At 48.4% G+C, this 13,758-nt stretch overlaps 1 protein-coding gene across 1 annotated transcript in view; it reads left to right on the plus strand.

Moving 5' to 3' along the window:
* The window catches only part of LOC135921156 (beta-hexosaminidase subunit alpha-like), a 274,254-nt gene that overhangs the window by 245,256 nt on the left and 15,240 nt on the right, over positions 1 to 13,758 (plus strand). The window lies entirely within an intron of this gene.

Raw genomic sequence — 13,758 nt, forward strand, 5'->3', positions numbered from 1 at the left:
GTGTTATATGCAAAGGCCACGTACGGCAGGACCACGTCCCACGTCTTGTGCTCGACGTCGACGTACATTGCTAGCATGTCGGCGAGGGTCTTGTTCAGGCGCTCCGTGAGACCATTCGTCTGCGGATGGTAGGCAGTTGTCCTCCTGTGGCTTGTCTGGCTGTACGGCAGAATGGCTTGGGTGAGCTCTGCTGTAAAAGCCGTTCCCCTGTCGGTGATGAGGACTTCTGGGGCACCATGTCGCAACAGGATGTTCTCGATGAAAAATTTAGCCACTTCGGCTGCTCTCCCAGTTGAAAATGACAACAGAGGTTGTGTTCAGAGCTACAGAAATTTCTGTTGTACAACAGGATTTTTCTGTAGTAACTACAGATTCCTGATGGAGCGACAGACTTTTCTGATGTACAACAGACATTTGTTGTTGTTACTACAGAAGTACAGTCTGTTGTATGTCTGTTGTTACAACAGAAAGCTGAAGCTCTACAACAGATTTTTGTAGTACTACAGAAAAATTTGTCATCACTACAGGCACCCTGTTGTCCCAACAGAAATGTTCCTGAAGTAACCCGAAAAACTTCTGTAGTGCTACAGAGAGCTGTTGAAATACTACAGAAACCTATTGTGGCAACAGGCCCCCAATTGTCACAACAGAAGTGTTCCTGAAGTAATGCGACCAACTTCTGTTGTACTACAGAAAAATGTTGTTGTACGACAGAAACCTATCATTGCAACAGGCCCCCAGTTGTCATAACAGAAGTGTTCCTGACGTAATCGACAAACTTCTGTTGTGCTACAGAGAACTGTTCCACAACGGAAACCTATCGCCGCAGCATGTACCCAATGATGACAACAGAAGTGCACTGAAATTGTGTGATGCGGCAAGCTTCTGTAGTGCCCGGTTGAAAAAGACAAAAGGAATTCCTGTCGCAACTACAGAAATTCTGTTGTACGACAGAAGTTGTTGACATTTCTTAATTGGGCGACATTTATGACGTTACGACAGAAATTCTGATTTCGCAACAGAAGCATTCTGTCGCGACAACAAGAGTTCTGAAGTCGGAACAACAGCTTTATATCCTGACAGCGACTCCGACGTTACGACACCAATTCTGACGTCGCAGCAGAAACATTCGGTCGCGACGGCCAAGAGTTCCGAAGTCGCAACAGAAGCGCTTTCCGTCGTGATCCTTTACAATTGTATGTTTTCGCATCGGTGGTGTACACTGTACTTTTCTCTTGCGCGGTATTCAATCGCGCTTCTCTGAAGCCGGCAATGCTGATGGCACCGACACCGGTATTAAGGTCGACGTGGCGAATAGTTATAATTGTGCCGTGACGACGCGGCACCAGCAACGCCCTACCGGCCTCCTCAAAATCGGCCGCTCATCAAAATCATACCATCTGCGGGAATGGCTGCGTATCCGTTTTTTTTTTTGATAAGATGTGGCACACAGGCCTGTGGACTTACATGTGCTGTTACACTGACACATTAGTTATTTCCCAGGAATATTTCACAAGCTTATGCGAAGCGGAAAAGAAGATTTGGGTTGTTCCACAAAGTTGCGTGAAAAGCTATCTCGCTCGGGTCTCATTAATCTGGTACAGTGCTGCCGTGAGAAGCCAGTATGCTGTCAGAAAGAACTCTCATCCACGAATGTTTATGTAGCTATTTTGCATTGAACACACGAATTATACGCGCGCTCAAAAGTGCAAAGAACGAGAGACAACTGTCGAAACTAGCAGTAATAACCCTAAAAGTCAACGTTGTCTATTTCTGAATTCCTTATTTAATATGGATATCGTACATCAAAATCGATGTTCTAGCACTGCACGATGTACCTGTCGATGGTACGAACACATTTGCTCTTCTAGAGATGCGGCACTTGACGCGGTGGAGTGATAGCGGATCTTGGCTCTCAAAATGCAAATGTAAACATCGGCGCATCAGCACGTCGTACTATTCACATGGCGAAAAGGTACACACGAAAAGCATGTCAGGGGTGGTGCAGTGGTAAGATGCCGCACTCGGAATCGTGAGATCGCATGTTCGAATCCTAGGCGAAGACATTTTTTTAATTTGTTTTTTATGTTTTTCTTTTTTGTACTCACAAATTTACATAACCTTACGGACGTCTCTGTCAATTTTTAATGAAATATTGATCAAGAACTACAGAACTTTCTACTACAGGACGTCACACTACAGGCAACAGAACTACAGGCAACAGAACTACAGGCAACAGAACTACAGACAACAGAACTACAGACAACAGAACTACAGACTACAGACAACAGAACTACAGACAACAGAACTACAGAAACAACGTCCCAAAATACGACAGACTGTGAAAGTTTCCTGTTGTGTTTTTCAACTGGGCTGCCTTTCGGTAGAGCTTTAGTTTCAGTGAAGAGGGTGAGATAGTCCGTCGCCACGACAATCCACTTATTTCCGGAAGCTGATGTCGGAAACGGTCCCAACAAGTCTATCCCGATCTGCTGAAAAGGTCGGTAAGGAGGCTGGATCGGCTGTAGTAATCCCGCTGGTCTTGTCGGCGGTGTCTTGCGGCACTGACAGTCGCGGCATGTCTTGACGTAATGGGCGACATCGGCGGTTAGGCGCGGCCAGTAATACCTGTCTTGTATCCTCGATAGCGTCCGGGAGAAACCGAGGTGCCCAGCGCTCGGATCGTTATGTAGGGCGTGCAGTACTTCTGGACGTAGCGCCGACGGAACAACAAGAAGGTATTTGGCGCGGACTGGTGAGAAGTTCTTCTTCACGAGTAGGTTGTTTTGAAGCGTGAACGAAGATAATCGACGCTTAAATGTCCTTGGGACAACGTCGGTGTGCCCTTCCAAATACTCGACTAGGGCTTTTAGCTCCGAGTCTCCTCGTTGCTGTTCGGCGAAGTCTTCCGCGCTTATTATTCTGAGGAAGGCGTCGTCATCCTCGTCATCTTGCGGCGGCGGGTCAATGGGGGCGCGGGATAGGCAATCGGCATCTGAGTGTTTTCGTCCGGACTTGTAGGTTACAGTGATGTCATATTCTTGTAGCCTGAGGCTCCACCGTGCCAGCCGTCCTGAAGGGTCTTTAAGGTTAGCTAGCCAACACAACGCGTGATGATCGCTGACCACCTTGAATGGCCTGCCGTATAGGTAAGGGCGAAATTTCGCTGTGGCCCAAACGATGGCGAGGCATTCCTTTTCGGTTGTAGAATAATTGCTTTCTGCTTTTGACAATGATCGGCTAGCGTAAGCTATCACGTGTTCATGTCCACCTTTTCTCTGGACTAGGACGGCACCGAGGCCTAGGCTACTGGCGTCAGTGTGTATTTCGGTATCGGCGTGCTCGTCGAAGTGCGCAAGTACGGGCGGCGACTGCATGCGTCGTTTGAGTTCTTGAAATGCGTTGGCCTGTGGCGTTTCCCACTTGAACTCGACGTCACATTTAGTTAGCTGTGTCAGCGGCTCTGCGATGCGTGAAAAGTCCATGACAAATCGCCTGTTGTAGGCACACATGCCAAGAAATCTACGCACTGCCTTCTTGTCGGTGGGCTGCGGGAACTTTGCGATGGCAGCTGTTTTCTGCGGGTCGGGGCGTACACCGGATTTGCTGATGACGTGGCCTAGGAATAGAAGCTCATCGTAAGCGAAGCGGCACTTTTCTGGCTTCAGAGTGAGTCCTGATGACTTGATGGCCTCTAGTACTGTGGCAAGCCGCCTAAGGTGATCGTCAAAACTTTCGGCGAATACAACGACGTCATCCAAGTAAACGAGACAGGTCTGCCACTTCAATCCTGCTAAAACCATGTCCATCACGCGATGGAACGTTGCAGGCGCCGAGCACAGTCCAAATGGCATAACCTTGAACTCGTAGAGGCCGTCTGGGGTGATGAAGGCGGTCTTTTCACGATCTCTTTCGTCGACTTCTATTTGCCAATAGCCAGACTTGAGGTCCATCGAGCAGAAGTATTTAGCGTTGCAGAGCCGATCCAATTCGTCGTCTATCCGTGGGAGAGGGTATACGTCCTTCTTCGTGATCTTGTTCAGACGACGATAATCGACGCAGAAACGAAGGGTTCCGTCCTTTTTCTTCACCAGGACAACAGGGGATGCCCACGGGCTTTTCGACGGCTGGATGATGTCGTCGCGCAGCATTTCGTCGACTTGTTCTCTTATAGCTTCACGTTATCGCGGCGAAACTCGGTAAGGGCTCTGGCGAAGTGGTCGAGTGTACTCCTCGGTGATAATGCGATGCTTGGCGACTGGTGTTTGTTGAAGCCTCGATGATGTCGAAAAGCAGCTTTTGTATCGCCGGAGCAGACTTCGGAGCTGCTGTTGCTTAATCACTGGGAGACATGGATTAATGTCGTAGTCTGGTTCGGGAACCATGGTCGTCGGGGTAGATGCGGCGGAATCCGAGAGGACAAACGCATTACTGGTTTCCACAATTTCCTCGATGTACGCGATCGTCGTGCCCTTGTTGATGTGCTTGAACTCCTGGCTGAAGTTTGTCAGCAACACTTCAGTTTTCCCTCCATGCAGTCGAGCGATCCCTCTTGCGACGCAAATTTCACGGTCTAGCAGTAGAAGTTGGTCGCCTTCGATGACACCTTCTACGTCAGCGGGTGTTTCGGTGCCGACCGAAATAACAATGCTAGAGCGACGCGGGATGCTCACTTGATCTTCGAGCACACTCAAGGCGTGGTGACTACGAGGGTTCTCCAACGGTATCGCATGGTCTTCCGCCAGAGTTATTGACTTCGACTTCAGGTCGATGACTGCGCCGTGTTGGTTGAGGAAGTCCATGCCGAGAATGACGTCTCGTGAACACTGTTGGAGGATAATGAAGGTGACAGGGTAAGTCCGGTCATGAATGGTAATTCTTGCCGTGCACATTCCAGTCGGCGTTATGAGGTGTCCTCCGGCGGTACGAATTTGAGGGCCTTCCCACGTAGTCTTAACTTTCTTCAACTGGGCGGCGATGTGTCCATTCATGACGGAGTAATCAGCCCCTGTGTCGACTAAGGCGGCAACTGCGTGGCCGTCGAGAAGCAGGTCGAGGTCGGTGGTTCTTTGTCTGGCGTTGCAGTTAGGTCTTGGCGTCGGATCATGGCTGCGTCGTGTTGAACTGAAATTGGAACGTCGCGTCGTCAAGCCGGTATTCGTCGGTGTAGTCTTGGTTTGCTGACTTCGTCGGGACTGCGGCGTGTCTTCATTAGGTCGTCGAGATAGTTTCTTCGTCGTTTTCGTCGGCGGCGGAGGATCTTCGTCAGTTCGACGAACAGCAACCGCACCTCCATCGGTTGCTGCTTTTAGTTTTCCGGATATGGGCTCGCAGAGCGGCCCCGGGCTGGGCCGGTGTATGGTGGGCGCTGCGGCGACAGGTAGCGGCCTGGTGATGGCGAACGCGACGGTCGTCGAGAGCTCCACTGGGTAGCGGCGAGGTAGTCGGCGATATCGCGAGGGCATTCACCTTGCTGCGGGCGCGGAGCATTGACAGCGAAACCTCGCAGTCCTATCTCCCGGTATGGGCATCGGTGATACACATGGCCGACTTCTCCGCAGTGGTAGCAGAGCGGGCGGTGGTCAGGAGCACGCCAGATGTCAGTCTTCCTCGTGTAGGTGCGCTGGGCGACGGGTGGGCGTGCTGGCGGCGGCGGCGGCGGACGACGGAATTGCGTCGTTGCAGGGCCCTGGCGTGGTCGCGGAGGGGGACCTTGACGGCGTGCGACGGCGGCGTAGGTCATCGCTTCTGGCTGGGGCTGCGGTAATTGAGGTTGCACCTCAGGAACCCCAAGCGATCGCTGAACCTCATCTTTCACGATGTCAGCGATGGAAGCTACTTGAGGCTGCGACGAAGGCAGGACCTTGCGCAGTTCTTCGCGCACAATGGCCCTGATGGTCTCTTGTAGGTCGTCCGAACCCAGTCCTTGGATGGCATACTGCGGCGTGTGCCCCTGGCGGTTATATTGCCAGGTGCGCATCTCTAGAGTTTTCTCGATCATCGATGCCTCTGCAGAAAACTCAGCCACAGTCTTCGGTGGGTTACGAATAAGTCCGGCGACAAGTTCTTGCTTGACGACCCGCATCAGGAAGCGAACTTTTTTCTCCTCCGACATTTCCGGGTCGGCGTGCCGGAAAAGACGGGCCATCTCCTCCGTGAAGATCGCGATCGTCTCGTTTGGCAGCTGCACTCTGGTTTCTAGTAGTGCCTGGGCTCGCTCTTTACGTACGACGCTTGTAAACGTTTGCAAGAAGCCGTTCGGAACAAGTCCCACGTCGTTAAGGTGGCTTCCCGATTCTCGAACCAGGTCCTGGCGGCGTCTTCCAGTGCGAAATAGACATGCCGCAGCTTGTCGTCGCTGTCCCAACTGTTAAACGTAGCGACCTTTTCATACGTCTCAAGCCAGGTTTCCGGGTCCTCGATTGTTGATCCGCGCAACGTCGGAGGTTCCCTGGGCTGCTGCAGCACGATGGGGGACGCTGGGGCTGCCATTGGGGTTGCCTTGGCCACAATCTTCTTGGTCTTCTCAGGTAGAAGTCCGTGCTCCGGGGGCAGCTGTTGAAGACGGCGGCTTGCTCGATGCTCCGGGACTGCGTTGGTGTTCTCTTTCCGGTCCGGGCTTGGATCAAGGCTTGTCGGGGGCGTCCGGTGCATGAACGAAAAGCACCTCCACCAGATGTCACGTGGTCGTGACGTCAAAGAACACAGTAGCAATACTGTGAAAGGCAAAAACTAGCTTTTATTGGGCGAACCTGTGCCCACAAAACACGCTACACTTAAAGCACAACGAGAGCGGCGAACACAGTCGGCGATCGTCGTAAATCTGATCAGCGGGTCAAGCGCGTCGGCTTTTATACAGCAGTCATCGAATGTTCCAGACTAATCGTTGGGACCCGCATGCCTTCTACAAAGTTCTACACCATTCGCGTCAAGCGATGACATCAGATAACACAAGGTTCGGCGACAACAGACAGCGGATAGAAGCATCGATAACTTTCCAGAAAGTTCGGATACATGCAAGCGCGTCCCGCGCTGTGCGATAACATTTGTTAGGCGGCTAAACGTGGTCGCCCGGTAAAGATAAGTACACGTGTCAATAAGAACATAATATAAACACAATATATCAACACAATACTAACATGAAATCAATAGTGACCAAGGTGCAAAAAGTTAGGAAAAGCAACATCAACAAGAAATGAAAAATAAAGAGCAAGGAACAGTATTTTAACAATTCGTGCCTGACCATGAACATTTTTCAGGCATATAGGAACCGTGTTACAGTGAGTTAACCATGATTTTTAGCATTTTTTTGATGTTGCGGAAAACATTTTCTCTGGTAAGTCAATAAAAATTTGGGGAACATAAACACAGCGCCTGGCTTCCCCATGCCTTGTTGAAGAGCGCGGCACCTTAAAACGAATGGAACTACGCAGGTTTCGGGAGGCTGTATGACGTGTTTTGAAATTGCTGTCCCAGAAATGTTGCACCACTACAGTCTGTAGAAAGAGTGTTCGAAAGCATGGAAGACCAAGGGCTGTGAAAATATTATCAGAAACAGAAAAGGGGGCGTTATATGCTATGTTTCTTAGTATGTTTCTTAATAAAGTGTCAACTCTGTTTTGCCATCTGGCTGGCAAAAAGCAAAAACAGTAATCCCATACTTGAGAATACTGTACACCAGAGCATGCGCAATATTCTTTTTTATGTGAAAAGGAACAGTGGATTTTATATGGAAAAACAACCAGCCTGCGCTCCGAAGCTTACCACAAACATGTGATAACTGGCTCTTCCAAGACATATCACTGTCGAAGAAGACACCCAAGTATTTTACTGAATTCACATAGGTGGCAGGCACGCACCGACAGGGATAACAGCCGTAAACATGTAGAAAAACGGGCGCATCTATAGCTGTCAGTTTTAGTGGGGATCTGAAGCAAACAAGTTTCGTTTTAATTGGGTTAACCTCCAAGCAGTTATTAGTGAACCAAATCATTGTTTTGTGTATGTTATTCTGGAGATTAGTAATGGCCATGCTGTAAGGAAAGTGCTCGGAAAGCAAAACAGTGTCATCGGCATATTGAAATAATACACCTTTGGAAATAACGTGAGATAAGTCATTACCGAACAAATTGAACAGAAGAGGTGATAATATGGAGCGCTGTGGAACTCCGGCCTTCATTGGAAGTTGACTACTTACATTTGTCATCCCGTCTAAAACAACCACTTGTGAACGACCGGAAAGGTAATTCTTGAGCAAATCATAAAACGGAGCTCTGAAGCCTATGGAGTATAGTTTTTTTAATAAAATACCGTGATGAACTGTTTCAAAAGCTTTAGAAATGTCTAAAAATAAATCAAAACAAAACATATTTTGATCGAAAGCTAAAAAAAGTTCATCGGAGAACTCTTCCAGAAGAGCTACAGTACCACGACCATGAACAAAACCAAACTGGCGGGTTGACAAAATGGAGAATTTTTCAACAAAGGATGACATAGATCTCAAAAGAAATTTCTCGATTATATGGGAAAGTATAGCCAAGATCGAGATGGGTCGATAGTTTTTCATGTCGTCTTTTTGTCCTCCTTTAAATAGCGGTTTAACTAAAGCAGTTTTAAGTTCATCCGGTAAAAACGCAGTGCGCAGAAAACTATGTCGCACGAAGATCAGCACATCAGACAATGCGTCGAAGTTTCTTTGGAGCAAATTTGCTGACAAGCTGTCAATACCAGGAGGTTTATTCCGCTTGAAGCTAAAGATTATGTCACGCAGTTCTTTTGTAATGCTGGCTAGAAAAGCGGACGCAGAGTTTGATTCTTTCAACGTGTATTGGTATGCCTGACTGGAATGTGATTTCTCTGAGGGCAGTGCAAAGAAAAAAAAAACGATTAAAACTATCTGCGACTTCAACGCAATCTCCCTGAAAGAAGGAGAGCGGCGAGGTACTTGCAGAATTTTCGCCACGAAGGTGGTTTATCAATGACCACGTTTTAGTGGCATTCCTTGACGACTGGCGAAATTCTTGAGAAAAGTACTGGCGCTTCGTGGACCTTAGCAGAGCGACCACCCTATTTCTTGCGGCTTTATACTGCAGTCGTAAGGCTTGATTTTTTGGTACCCGTTTGCACCGTCTCGAAAGTATGTCTCTGTATGAAATGGCACGGATTATGTCGGGGGTCAACCAGTTATATTCTCTTCGGCGCTTTTTTATTACGACGTGTCTAGAATTGTTCTCAAACTTCTTTATTTGGTCGCAGAGGATACTATAGACCTTCTCCGTTGAATTAGACGCAGTTATTGCTAACAAGTTAAAATTGCTAATTAAGCTATCTAAGACTCCATGGTCCGTTATTGTAATATAGATGAGGTTATTTGGAACAGCGCTTCGTGAAGCGTTTGATAAAGGAAAAGATGGAGACGAACGACAAGCAGCCAGATAGTCATCCGCGAAGCGCTATAATATAACACAGGAGGCAAACGAGTAATTAGGAGCACGTAAGACAATGTGGTCTATACATGAACTAGTTAGATGATGGTTAACCATTTCTTCACGAGTAGGAAATGTTGTCGTATTTATTAAACCACATGAGGACAGGACAGACAAGTAATCGGAAACGGTACCCATTGTAGGGCACAATGTATTTATGTTTAAATCGCCCACTAAATATACTTCTTCCACGGAATTCCATAGGTGGAATATTTCTTCGAGTTCTAACAGAAATCGGGTGATACTAGCGCACGGCGGTCGATATACAGCCAACAAACTTAAACACCGGACGCCGCAAGTTATCTTCAACGCTAAACATTCCGCATGCTCGAAGTTCACGTCTATTGATGAAACATCAAATTTATCGGTTACAAAGATGGCGATTCCACAACCTCGACGATGAGGCCTTATCACAAAAGGACTTTGATAGCCTGGCACTGAAAATGTACGCAAGCAGGTTTCTGAAGTATTGATTTCTGTCAGCACGAATACATCGACGAATCCTATTCCTGACGTAGCGACAAGCTTGAATTCTTCCCAGTATTTGCGAAGGCTCCTGATATTGGTATTTACCATAGTGAAATCATTATCAACGGTCACACCAAACGTGTCCTTGAACGACTGAAAATGTGGAAGCTGGTAGCAGGTGTTGGCCATGATAGCTACACAATGTTGTCCAAGTCAGCATGTCTAATTATTCGAAGAAGCGACGATCCTTCACTCTTTTTCACAAACATCATGCCACGCTTCACCCAGGCACACTTGTACTCCATTTGCTTTGCTCTAGTCCTAGCACGCCAGAATAGGTCACGGTTTAGTCTTGTCAGGTTTTCGCTCAAAAATATATTTTCAAGCGAACTAGCTTCGCAGAGTTGTAGAAGCTTTCCTCGGGCATCGAACAGAATGTTTCTGGCAGCAACTGAAGTGAAACGCACAAGGACCCTCGGAATAGAGTCACGTTTGCCCGGCAGACGATGAATCGCCTCAACCTCAGGAAAAACTTTTGGAGGTGTAGTTTTTCAGCGATATCGTAAAGCACTTCCTTCAGATTTTCAATCTCTTTCTTGGGAGACCATGGATGTCCAAGTTCATGTTGCGGCTGTATTGCTCACTCTCATTCATGTGAACCTGCAGGCGCTCTAGCTGTTCGGCTTGTGTCTGAACTGTTGCTCGGAGGGCGTTGATCTCCGCATCTCTAGACGTGGCTTGTTCCTTGGCGGTCTTTATTTCATCACGAATGGAATCATATTGTTTTGCTAGAAAAGACACCGAGTCCTCGAGTTCATGAAATGACTGCGTTAGGCTGACAACTTCGGCTTTCAAGAGGAGCAATGAATCAACCTTTTTGTTGAGCTCAGTTAGACATTCTAGACTCTTTTTTATCTCGAGCAGTTCCAAAAGCAAAGGTGAAACCACGCCTGCACCTTCACCAGCCTCGGAAGCATCTACCTGAGAGGCGGAACCACCAGCGCGTTTTTTTGCTGCTCTGCATGTTTTACACACCCACCCGTCTCTTTTGGGTGGGCCCATTGTATTGAAGGTACTAGGTGCGATTCCGGAACATGTCTGACCTAAGTGGTACGATAGCGTACAATTCGCGCAGGTCATGAACTTGCCATCATCGGGCACTTCTTTGTGGCAAGCAATGCATTCAGTAGTATCATTAGACATTGTAACATGTAGAGAGCGTACACAGAGGGCAGTCGGCAGCAAATTCAAATTAAGAATGCAGACAACGAAAAAGACACGCTACCTGTAGAAATACAAAGTGTCAGCGTTGGGCAACTTAATCGCTGCCGACTGCAGAGGATCCCGCGATGTCCGTTGGCTTAAGTAGTTTTCCGATGAAACCAGGTTTTCAGACGAAGTTGGTGATTGCCGCCTGAAGCGGCAGGACGGTTAGCTTCGACGAAGGTGATAGTGGCATCCGTCGTAACACGGGAACCGCATTCAGGGCACCGCCTGTTGAAATACAAAGTATCAGCGTTGGGCAACTTAATCGCTGCCGACTGCAGAGGATCCCGCGATGTTCGTTGGCTTAAGTAGTTTTCCGATGAAACCAGGTTTTCAGACGAAGTTGGTGATTGCCGCCAAAAGCGGCAGGACGGTTAGCTTCGACGAAGGTGATAGTGACATCCGGCGTATCACGGGAACCGCATTCAGAGCACCGCCTGTTGAAATACAAAGTATCAGCGTTGGGCAACTTAATCGCTGCCGACTGCAGAGGATCCCGCGACGTCCGTTGGCTTAAGTAGTTTTCCGATGAAACCAGGTTTTCAGGCGAAGTTGGTGATTGCCGCCAGAAGCGGCAGGACGGTTAGCTTCGACGAAGGTGAGAGTGGCATCCGGCGTATCACGGGAACCGCATTCAGGGCACCGCCTGTTGAAATACAAAGTATCAGCGTTGGGCAACTTAATCGCTGCCGACTGCAGAGGATCCCGCGATGTCCGTTGGCTTAAGTAGGGGCGCTATTCTGGACATTCCGCCATTTTCTTCGGTGCGTGACGTAGGCGCGACGCAAACAAAATGGCGCTGGTGGCCCAGTTTTGCCCACGTAGCGTGACGCCAACTTGACGTTTCGCCTAAGAAACTGAAATGAAGGCACTGAATGTAGCGTTATCGGTAAAGCAAAACAGTTTTCCTCCGCAGTAAAAATAAAGCAGCTATCTCAAAGCGTATGATTGTTCCGTCGAAAACGCTTCGCGCTTCCGTCGTCTGCTGCGTACAAGCCGTCGTCTGCTTCAATAGCTAGGATGCGTGTCCCCGGAAAATGCAATGAGTCATCGCATGTTGGCGCCAACGCGCTTGTTTTCTTGCTTGAGACAACATACGCGACCTACCAGTGGTGATGCGCGCACGTTCTAGGCCACGTTATCGCTATTTCGTGAAACGCAAGTGACTCAGCCCGACTCGGCTGGCTGAGAGACGGCCGAATATCACCGATAGCGTTGCGCGCGCCAGAGATATCCACTAGCGCGACGCAAGCGCCGACGCTGCCATCTCTTGTTCATTTCGATGGTTACTCGCACCGCGGGAGGAAACTTCAAGGCGCCGCCTTGCGTACATTTCTTTTGATAAATTAGAAAGAGGCCGTTGTCATAACGTCTGATTGTGCAAAAAGGCATTAATCTCGATTACAATACAAATGCAGCAGTCAAAAGTGGACAACATTGCTGAAAGTTTGCTATATTCAACCAATATTATTTCGTATAAACGCGTTCTTTTAAAAAGCGATGGCCCCAGACACAAATGCCAACACCACCAGAGAGCGATGCAAATACTATGAGCACGCGTTATGAACAAAAGATTTTCGTGGCGCCAAACGACGGGGAAAATGTGGCGATACGCATTCCTCTCGGCTGCCATTGCATATGGCTGCTCATTAGCATAATTCGCGCGGCTCGTCGCAGCAAAAATTATGGCGGAAAATCTCACCAATGGCGGCCCAGTGCAACGTCACGCATCGTCAAAATGACGATTACGAAACAGCCCTTCCTGTGACGCTCCTCACGAGATATTCCTTCAGCCAATCAGCAAGCTGGCATGGCGCATATCTTGAATCGCCACCACATATTCGCGCAATTGCAGATGCATTGCACTGGCGTCTGCACGCTACCGCTCACATTATTTTTGAAGCACTAACATCACAATATATCTGCCAAGGACCAAAAAAATGTATTAGTCCATAAAATTTGCAGCTCCACGTCACGTTTCGTCATCTTGATGAAAACGCAAAATGACGTTTCGCAAAACTTCCGTTTCCCGGCAAAAATTTCAAGGCACGTGAGCTCGCCACAGCCAATAAGAGAGTAAACATGGCGGATAATGGCGGCTGTGCAGCCGCCATGCGTGTCCAGAATAGAGCCCTAGTTTTCCAATGAAACCAGGTTTTCAGATGAAGTTGGTGATTGCCGCCAGAAGCGACAGGACGGTTAGCTTCGACGAAGGTGATAGTGGCATCCGGGGTATCACGGGAACCGCATTCAGGGCACCGCCTGTTGAAATCCAAAGTATCAGCGTTGGGCAACTTAATCGCTGCCGACTGCCTAATAATAATAATAATAATAATAATAATAATAATAATAATAATAATAATAATAATCGGCGGTGATTACGTTGTCCAGCGCTGACATTTGTATTTCAACAGGCGGTGCCCTGAATGCGGTTCCCGTGATATCCCGCACGCCACTATCACCTTCGTCGGAGCTAACCATCCTGCCGCTTCTGGCGGCAATCACCAACTTCGTCTGAAAACCTGGTTTCATCCGAAAA

The sequence above is a fragment of the Dermacentor albipictus genome, chromosome 8 (genome assembly GCF_038994185.2).
Source record: "Dermacentor albipictus isolate Rhodes 1998 colony chromosome 8, USDA_Dalb.pri_finalv2, whole genome shotgun sequence".
NCBI classification, from domain to species: domain Eukaryota; kingdom Metazoa; phylum Arthropoda; class Arachnida; order Ixodida; family Ixodidae; genus Dermacentor; species Dermacentor albipictus.